Here is a 10895-nt window from a genome sequence, read left to right on the forward strand (position 1 = left end):
GTTGTTGGAAGAGGGTGTTTGCTATGACCAGTGCATTTTATTGGCAAAAGTCTATTAGCCTTTGCCCTGCTTCATTCCGTATTCCAAGGCCAAATTTGCCTGTTACTCCAGGTGTTTCTTGACTTCCTGCTTTTGCATTCCAGTCCCCTATAATGAAAAGGACATCTTTTTTGGGTGTTAGTTCTAAAACGTCTTGTAGGTCTTCAACTTCAGCTTCTTCAGCATTACTGGTTGAGGCATAGACTTGGATTACTGTGATATTGAATGGTTTGCCTTGGAAACGAACAGAGATCATTCTGTCTTTTTTGAGAATGCATTCTGTCTTTTTTGAGACTGCATTTCAGACTCTTTTGTTGACCATGATGGCTACTCCGTTTCTTCTGAGGGATTCCTGCCTGCAGTAGTAGATATAATGGTCATCTGAGTTAAATTCCCCCATTCCAGTCCATTTTAGTTTGCTGATTCCTAGAATGTCGACATTCACTCTTGCCATCTCTTGTTTGACCACTTCCAATTTGCCTTGATTCATGGACCTGACATTCCAGGTTCCTATGCAATATTGCTCTTTACAGCATCGAACCTTGCTTCTATCACCAGTCACATCCACAACTGGGTATTGTTTTTGCTTTGGCTCCATCCCTTCATTCTTTCTGGAGTTATTTCTCCACTGATCTCCAGTAGCATATTGGGCACCTACTGACCTGGGGAGTTCCTCTTTCAGTATCCTTTCATTTTGCCTTTTCATACTGTTCATGGGGTTCTCAAGGCAAGAATACTGAAGTTGTTTGCCATTCCCTTCTCCAGTGGACCACATTCTGTCAGACCTCTCCACCATGACTTGCCTGTCTTGGGTTGCCCCATGGGCATGGCTTAGTTTCATTGAGTTAGACAAGGCTGTGGTCCTAGTGTGATTAGATTGACTAGTTTTCTGTGAGTATGGGTTCCGTGTGTCTGCCCTCTGATGCCCTCTTGCAACACCTACCATCTTACTTGGGTTTCTCTTACATTGGGCGTGGGGTATCTCTTCACGGCTGCTCCAGCACAGAGCTTAAGGAACAACATACCCTTGAACAAGGTGAGTTGTTTTGTTCTATAATCATTAGCTCTAGGCTTAAAGGAAGTCAGTCATATAGATTATTGTCATAATAACTCAGAATTTAAGGAAAAAGTCTTACGTGTCTAAGGCAAAGGAATGTAGACAAAAATGTTGTCTTTCTTTCCTCCTTGAGATATCCAGACTCCTTATCAACCTACATACGAATTAACTCTCTCACTACACATTTTCTGGGTAAAGTGGCATTCATTTATCCATTAATCCATTCATTCATGTGTTCATATAGTTATCAAATATTCAGAGATAATCCCTTGTTTGCCACTGTATGGTCGATGAAGAAAGTGAAAGAAAAAGACAAAAGATGTTTTTTTGTCCTTCAAAAGTTTTTGTTTCATGATGGGAGAGATGAGGCATAGAAGTTGTACAATCAGATTTTAAATAGTTAAGAATTAGTGAAAATTGTGTTGGAAATGGAAGAGAATAGAGCTTGCAATACTCAAAGAACTATAATGCAGTAGGCATAGTTTATTAGTTTATTAACTCAGTAGATATTTATTGAGAACTCTAGGTTTTGGAATAATTTCTGACTTTAAGTTAGTGAGCAAAGCCAGACATGAACCATAGATCTGATCTTCATGAAACTGAGAATACTGCAGATGATAAAATCATGAGACAATCACACTGGTAATATTAAAACTACAGTTGCCAAATTTCTATGAATTAAAATTATATGCTATTTTGAAAACATATCCTAAAAGGATATGACTTTAAGAGATCAGCCAAGGAAGCATTGGAAATATAAAAGGAACAATATAACTAAATCCCTATAATGAAACTGAAAAATAGCAAATTATTAAATATTTTACCAATGGAGAAATAACAAGTAATCTTATGGTACATCTATCTGTATAACCAAACTAAAAGAAACTGGAAAATAAAGTATTTTAAGTATTGAAAGCAAGTATCTGACTTTCTACATTTATATCCAAATAAATGTTTCTTTGAGAACCGACAAGTGATATTCTCAGATAAGTGAATAGGGAGAGAATCTCACTAAAGAGAACTAAATAAGGGTTTATAACACAGAGAAGAAAACTAAACTGTAAATTAAGAGTGGGAACAAAAAGAATTGTGAGTGATATATTTATAATTGTCACTATAATTAAAATTAAAGGAATATTGATATTAAATAATTATAATTGCAATCAGATACAATATAGATAATATTTAAACTTCATTGTTAAATGATTTATTATTAGTGATGTATTCTATACCTGTAAATAACCATTTATAAGTTAGAAGCAGGATGTATTCACAATTAAAATATTCTCAGTTCATTTTACTATTTTATTAGAAAAGTAGATGTACTGATTAATGAAGACTAAGTTAAGACAAGTATGCATATAATTTACAGGAATTTATTAAAAATAAATAAAAGAATGTGTCATAGATAAACAAAGATCAAAAATAATAGAAACTTAAAAATATGATTTAATTCATAGTAGGTAAAGGGGGAAAAACACATAAAGACAATTTGTGAAAAGCACAAATTAACTTGTTAGAAAATATTCAAAAGTGTCAACCCTCACAATAAAATAAGATACACAATGATTAAAAGGACTCAGGACCTGAAAATAAAAGTTTTGAAATATACATAACAGGCATAACCAACTAAAATCAATGGGGAGCACGGGTATACCTGTGGTGGATTTATTTCGATGTTTGGCAAAACTAATACAATATTGTAAAGTTTAAAAATAAAATAAAATTTAAAAAATAAAAAAAAAACACTGCCCAATATATGTGAATATCAGAGTTTTAGACTTTATATATCATATAAGGAATAGAAACCATAAATGTTAAAATGAATAACACTAGTTCAGTACTTGACTAGACCTAATCATACAGCCTCAATATATTTTAAAAAATTTTTAAAAAGGCAAATCCACATCATCTTTCTCCATTGTTGCATAAGAAAATTCTAACTTTTTTAAGGCTATGGAAGATCTTTAGGAATACATTGCAGTAGATGGAAGTAATAGAACCCTGCTCTGCTCAGTTCTCATCTCCTATAAGCACTTTCAGCATCATAGTCTTCCCCCCAAATGTACCTCAGAGGGGGTGCCAAAGATGGGCAGTAGGGTCCATGACATGGAGAGGTGCAGGATCTGAGTTTCTAAAATATATGAAACAAAAGGACCTGCTGTTAGAGAATAGGAAGCACTGTTCAATACTCTATAATAATCTAAATGGGTACACAATTTGAAAAAAGTAGTTACATGTATATGTATAACTGTGTCCCCTTGCTGTACACCTGAAATTAACACAACATTGTTAACCAACTCTGCTCCAGTATCAAATAAAAATGAAAAAGAAAAATGTTGCATTGCTCGAAGATATTACCTGTTAGTTACTGAAACTGGTGGTCTTTATATGAGTTTGTATTTTGGCTGTGTATTCAAAATAGTTCATAACAAAAAATAAATAAAAGTGAAACCACAAGACTAGTTTTATGATAGGGGTATAAATTGTTTTAAAACATTAACAGAATAATAAAAGTATTAAGCAAGAGAGTTCCAGAAAAACATCTATTTCTGCTTTATTGACTATGCCAAAGCCTTTGACTGTGTGGATCACAATAAACTGTAGAAAATTCTGAAAGAGATGGGAATACCAGACCACCTGATCTACCTCTTGAGAAATTTGTATGCAGGTCAGGAAGCAACAGTTAAAACTGGACATGGAACAACAGACTGGTTCCAAATAGGGAAAGGAATACATCAAGGCTGTATATTGTCACCCTGCTTATTTAACTTCTATGCAGAGTACATCATGAGAAACGCTGGGCTGGAAGAAACACAAGCTGGAATCAAGATTGCTAGGAGAAATATCAATAACCTCAGATATGCAGATGACACCACCCTTATGGCAGAAAGTGAAGAGGAACTCAAAATCCTCTTGATGAAAGAGAAAGTGGAGAGTGAAAAAGTTGGCTTAAAGATCAACATTCAGGAAATGAAGATCATGGCATCTGGTCCCATCACTTCATGGGAAACAGATGGGGAAACAGTGGAAACAGTGGCAGACTTTATTTTGGGGGGCTCCAAAATCACTGCAGATGGTGACTGCAGCCATGAAATTAAAAGATGCTTACTCCTTGGAAGGAAAGTTATGACCAACCTAGATAGCATATTCAAAAGCAGAGACATTACTTTGCCAACAAAGGTTCGTCTAGTCAAGGCTATGGTTTTTCCTGTGGTCATGTATAGATGTGAGAGTTGGACGGTGAAGAAGGCTGAGCGCCGAAGAATTGATGCTTTTGAACTGTGGTGTTGGAGAAGACTCTTGAGAGTGCTTTGGACTGCAAGGAGATCCAACCAGTCCATTCTGAAGGAGATCAGCCCTGGGATTTCTTTGGAAGGAATGATGCTAAAGCTGAAACTCCAGTACTTTGGCCACCTCATGGGAAGAGTTGACTCATTCGAAAAGACTCTGATGCTGGGAGGGATTGGGGGCAGGAGGAAAAGGGGACGAGAGAGGATGAGATGGCTGGATGGCATCACTGACTCGATGGACGTGAGTCTGAGTGAACTCTGGGAGTTGGTGATGGACAGGGAGGCCTGGAGTGCTGTGATTCATGGGATCACAAAGAGTTGGACATGACTGAGCGACTGATCTGATCTCATCTGATCTGATAGGATATATTACATTTACATAAAAAATCTCATGATCTTCATTCTTATATAATTTGGAAAAAAGTAAATAAAAGAAAAATATCAACAGACAATACACATGCATTTTTGACAGGTTCCTGGAAAATAGATTGGAAACCTTAGAAAGCCCTAGAAATCTAACAAAATGTCATTGCCTTAGCATAATTTTTTAATTCTGTCTGGTAAAACTGTGTACCCTTATGGGTAATGTGGACATAATAATCTGCCTTTAATTAATTTTATAGAGCACTGGCAATGATTTTTGGTCTTGTGTTTTAATTTATATATGGTATTTGTTTAATACATTGAGTTACAACTAACTATTTGAAAACATTTTTCCAGGTCTAATACCTGAATTACAAAAAGAAAAACAATAGTTTATAGCCAAAATGATTTAAAGTACTCACTAATTGACCAGAGAATATGGATATGTGATATACAAGTGACCAAAATATCTATCCTATTGGCAAATAATTTCTCTTGAGTCACTCTCCTTATTGCTTTTTTAACAATTCCTCCCCCAAGACATATTCCTGACTAGACCTCAAATCAGAATCTTCTGAGTCTCCTGCACTGTAGGCATTCTTTATTGTTGAGCTAATGGGGAAGCTTCCTATAAATTCTAAAAATAGTGAATCCTTATGTCATACACTTGAAACTTATAAATTATAAATCAATTATAAATTAATTTTTAAAAGAATGGACATATATAAATAAGCACCAACTAAAAACAATAAAAAGTGCTGTTGAAGATTTATGATTATCAGAAGCAACTTTTAGATTTTAAGTATCAGAGATGGGATAGAAACTATAAATGATATGAGGAATAATACTAATTTATTACTTGACATAATACAATAATACAAATTCAATATTTAAATAATTATTAAAAGAAAAATTCACAAACCTTTCTCATGTTTTATGTATGAAGTAATAAACATGTGTAGGGATGCTGAAGATCTGAAAAAAAACAGAGAAATCAACTAACTTGGCCAAATAGAACCATGTTCTGCTCAACTGCCATCTCTTCTGAGAGTTTTCCAGCACCATAAGATTCCCCAATTTGTATGCCTCAGGAGGAGATGCTAAAGGTGAGTAGTGGGGTCCATGACATGGAGATGTGTGAAAATCCTAAACAAAAGTGTCCTTGTGTAAATGCTTACTGATGATTAGTTATGCATAGTCAAGTGCTCTTTACATTATTTTCTACTTCTGGCTGTGAGCTGTTAATAGTTCATAATAAAAAAAAATACTAAATCAAAACACAGTATCACTTTTAAAGTGAAAAGCATATTGGTAAAACAAGCAAACAAGAGTCAAAATAAATAAGCTTTTTAAAAACCTAAAGGAAATTTGGCATTTCTCTCAAAAGTTTTATGAATGAGGATTCCATTACATCAGTACTAATATCTACATATGTTTCTTAGATTAATAATTTAAGATACCCATTGATCTTCACTGATATATAAGGTGAAAACAGGAAAAACTGACCAAAAGAATCAAAGAAAGAAAAATCTTTCTTCCTGATATGGTTGACAGATTTTGGTAAACAGTTGCAAATTATTAAGCCCTCCATAACAAACAAATTGTCATTGTCTTAGCATTATGAAATTTGAAATTTCATAAATTTCTACCATTATGGGTACTATGAGTAGAATTATCTGACATTTATTAATTTTACAGAAAAATAGCAATGCTTTATGAATTTCAGCATGGTGGATGGTGGTGGTTTAGTCACTGAGTCCTGTCAAAATCTTGAGACCCCATGGACTGTAACCTGCCAGGCTCTTCTGTCCATGGGATTCTCCAGGCAACAATATTGGAGTGGATTGCCATTTTCTTCTCCATTCAAGGTTGTAGTCATTTCGAACACAGTAAAGTAACACAAGCTAATGACTGGACTCATTCTTTCAAGTCTCATAAGTGAATTACAAAAGAAAAAGACAAGTCAATGAGAAAAAGTGACTTATTAGTAGAAAATTTTCTCTAATTGGTCAGAGAATACATACCTCTGACTAAATGTGTACCTGATTTGACAAACAAATTCTCTCGAAACACTTTCCTTATTGCTCTTTTAACATCTTTTTTCTGAAGGCTGTAGATGAAAGGGTTTAGCATAGGACTCAGAAAGACATAAAAAGAGCTGCATGGTCTGTTCTACAGATGCCTCAGAAGGTGGCCTTAGATACATCCAGAACAGTGTCTCATAAAACATAGTGACAACTGTCAGATGAGACCCACAGGTGGAGAAGGCCTTGTGCCTCCCTTCTGGAGAATTCATTTGCAGAATGGCTGTAAAGATGACAATGTAGGAGATGAGGATGATGGTGAGAGAAAACATGAGGCTGGAACCAGCCCCCACGAACATGGCAGTTTCATTGACATAAGTGTCTGAGCAGGCCAGGACTAGGAAATGTGGGTCAGCACAGTAAAAGTGGTTGATTTCATTGGGTCCACTGAAGGAGGGACGGAGCATCAGGATGGTCTGGGTAAGACCATTTGCAAAGCCATAAATATAAGATGTAGCAACGAGAGAGAGGCAGACACCTCGGGACATCTTGCTGCCGTATAACAAGGGTTTGTGGATGGCCATGTAGTGGTCATAAGCCATTGCTTTGAGCATATAGGTATCTCTGAGCACCAAGGAAATGAAAAAGTCAAACTGTATAAAGCAACCGAGGAAGGAAGTGGTTTTTCTCTTGGATAAGAGATTGACCAGCATCTGAGGAGTAACATTGGTGGCATAACAGAGATCTACAAAGGAGAGGTAGCTGAGGAAGAAGTTCATTGGAGTCTGAAGCTTTGAGTCAGTTCTGATTAACAAAATCATGCCCGCATTACCGACGACTGTGATCAGGTAGATGACTAGAAAGACTACAAAAAGGACAGGCTGCAAGTCAGCTTGATCTTCAGTCCAAAGAGGATAAACTCAGTCACCTCTGTGTAATTTTCCTTTAACAATGTGTTTGCTCAGCTTCCAATGATGTCTAAAGTAAATGAAATAAAAATGCATTTTTTTATCATTCTCCATTATTAACATCATTTCATCAATGCCTACTTCTTTCAAACTTCTAAATATATGTGGCATAAAGAAGTTACATAAGGGACTTTTTAGGTTATCCAGTGGTTAGAACTTCATTTTGCAATGCAGGGAACAAAGATTTGATCCCCTTTTAGGGAGCTATGATCCCACATGCCTCATGGCCAGAAAAACAAAACATAAAACAGAAGCAATGTTATAAGAAATTCAGTAGTCTTTAAAAATGTTTCTCATCAAATTTGTCTTTAAATATCCAGAAATAATGTAGTAGATGCTTCAATATTTAACTTAATATAGGATACATTTACATAGTTTCAAATACTTTTCTGCAAGTCTTTTCATAGTTGAGAAGCTTAGATCTTTTCTACAAATCATTACCATGGATTGGTCACTTACAATCCCTTTAAATATATGATTTATATTTATATTCTTTAAAACTATGATTTTTTGTTTTCAGAATAATCCTGATGTAGTGTCTAAAGTGTCAATAATTGAAATTCATTGTTTTTTTCCCCACAGGTGAATGATTTAGGGAAATAGAACAAATAGATCTTTATAAAATCGGTGTCTGTCTACCTGCCACTCTAACCTCAAGGTTATTTTCTAGGTAGTCCCTCACACTGCATTGCATGTTCATTTTATGCACCCTTGCCTACCTCAGGTGGCCCTCACATGACCAGATCTTACTTCAGTTAGATATCCCAGGCTATCCTTAGCTTTGTATATTTCAGCCAATTATTTAGGGCAATAATTGGCTCATGGGAAAAAATTAAATCAGTGTTTTTGTATAAATACAGGTAAAAATACAGTACATAAACAATACATGATTATTTTTATATATCCACATTTATCAGTGGTATTAAATATTAAAAGAAGGAATAATTGGGGTAAAATAACATATTAAAAATTTCTTCTTGAGAAGAAGACAATTTTTTAAAGAGTGATTGACAGACCCATCCCCAAACCATAATAATTTTGTTGTAATTTTACCTCATTTTAACTCTCAGAAAATAAAAATAAACTGTATGATAGGGATTCAATTTGAGTCTGTAGAGGTCATACTGTTAATAATAACCATATTATCTATAAAACTGAGACAGTATGTAAGAAATCATAAAGTGCATTTCTCATCTTTAGTACATGATAAAGGAGACTATCTCCTTGGAAGAAAAATCTATGACGATCCTAGATAGCATATTAAAAAGCAGAGATATTACTTTGCTGACAAATGTCTGTCTAATCCAAGCTGTGGTTTTTCCAGTAATCAGGTATGGATGTAAGAACTGGACCATAAAGAAAGCTAAGCACCTAAGAATTGATGTTTTTGAAATGTGGTGTTGGAGAAGACTCTTGAGAGTCCCTTGGACTGCAAGGAGATCCAACCAGTTCATCTTAAAAGAAGTCAGTCATGAACATTCATTGGAAGGACTGATGCTGAAGCTGAAACTCCAGTACTTTGGCCACCTGATGGGAAGAGATGACTTGGCAAGGAAAACTTAGAGAGACGTGGACAGAAGTGGCTCTGGGCACTATAAAACTTGGTATTCTTGAAAGACTCTCAACCTGAGGTTCTGTCTTGTGGCCTTTGATCTATTTCTTTTTCCATTGTGATACCACTCCATGGCATATTTATAAATATTTGTAATATGAAAAAAATAGAATTTAGCTCAGCTGGTAAAGAATATGCATGCAATGAAGGAGCTTCCCTGGTGGCTCAGAGGGTAAAGCATCTGTCTGCAGTGCAGGAGACCTGTGTTCAATCCCTGGGTCAGGAAGATCCCCTGGAGAAGGAAACGGCAACCCACTGCAGTACTCTGGCCTAGAAAATCCCACGGATAGATAAGTCTGGTAGACTACAGTCCATGGGATTGCAAACTGGACACAACTGAGCAACTTCACTTAGTGCAAAACAGTAGACCCCATTCTGATTACAGGGTCCTGAAGATCCCCTGGGAAAGGGATAGGCTACCCACTGCAGTATTCTTGGGCTTCTCTGGTGGCTCAGATAGTAAAGAATCCGCTTACAATGCAGAAGACCTGGGTTTGATCCCTGGATTGGGGAGATCTCCTGGAGGAGGCCATGGCAACCCACTCCAGTGTTCCTGCCTGGAGAATCCCCATGGACAGAGAAGTCTGGTGGGCTACCGTCCATGGGGTCGCAAAGAGTCAAAGACAACTGAATGACTCAGCATAGAGCACAGCAAACTGTCCAATACGTAGTCCTACCTGTGAAAGAAGAATGATTTCCCAGTGACAGAATGGATATGAAGAAGCTGAGGAATTTATACCAAAATTGTCACAGAGGGGCCAACACCCTAGGGTTCAATTATTTCTCACAGAAAATCATCTAGACTATAAACCACCATGAGTGATTTATTCTTTTTAAAATCTTAAACTCATTGAGGACATGTTTCTTGCCTCTCCCCAGTATCTTTAGGGAATCAAATCTGAAATGGTATACTAATGGGACTCATTTTTTTAAAAAAACTAATGCTTAAATGTCTTGATATTTTGAGACTTGACTTGGAAAAGTTACTAAGTTCCCATGCAGATAGAAGACTGAATGATATAGGAAAACCCTCAGTCAGATAACTTTTGCTGCATTTGAACTACTTATTTACTGATTCTGAACATTGCTCTTTATATTTTATTTATTTTTTTAATTAATTTTATTTTATTTTTAAACTTTACATAATTGTATTAGTTTTGCCAAATATCAAAATGAATCCACCACAGGTATACATGTGTTCCCCATCCTGAACCCTCCTCCCTCCTCCCTCCCCATACCCTCCCTGCTCTTTATATTTTAAATTGCTATAATAATAAATAACTAGCAAAGGGAATACCATGGATATACAGATAATATAAATATGCTGATGATGCTTCGTTTGTCAGTCTAGACCATCTATACAGTTTGTCTTTTTTATCTTTTTTTTTTTTTTTTTGGTCTACCTGGAGCTTAATCTTTAAATTCCATCAATAGAGCTCCTCAAGTGTCTAGTTTCCATCTGAGTTAGGCCACCGAGAGAAACCAGGAGCATAATAGAGATGAGAAGAAGGGAAAAGTATCCAAATTTAATTTTCATTT

The 10895-nt window shown here is 35.8% G+C and overlaps 1 long non-coding RNA gene and 1 pseudogene across 1 annotated transcript in view; both read right to left on the reverse strand.

Annotated features, from left to right (window-relative positions):
- The window catches only part of LOC139187113 (uncharacterized), a 29683-nt gene extending 23955 nt beyond the window's left edge, over positions 1–5728 (reverse strand). The window contains exons 1-2 of the long non-coding RNA XR_011570763.1: positions 5675–5728; positions 3166–3230 (exon numbers count right to left, since the gene is read on the reverse strand). This is a non-coding gene — a long non-coding RNA (uncharacterized lncRNA). The remainder of the gene's footprint in view (positions 1–3165; positions 3231–5674) is intronic.
- A 1025-nt stretch (positions 5729–6753) lies between these two features.
- Positions 6754–9413, reverse strand: LOC139176130 (olfactory receptor 5M5-like; annotated as a pseudogene).
- Between the last annotated feature and the right edge of the window lie 1482 nt (positions 9414–10895).

The sequence above is a fragment of the Bos indicus genome, chromosome 15, assembly GCF_029378745.1.
Source record: "Bos indicus isolate NIAB-ARS_2022 breed Sahiwal x Tharparkar chromosome 15, NIAB-ARS_B.indTharparkar_mat_pri_1.0, whole genome shotgun sequence".
In the NCBI taxonomy this organism is placed as follows: Eukaryota; Metazoa; Chordata; class Mammalia; order Artiodactyla; family Bovidae; genus Bos; species Bos indicus.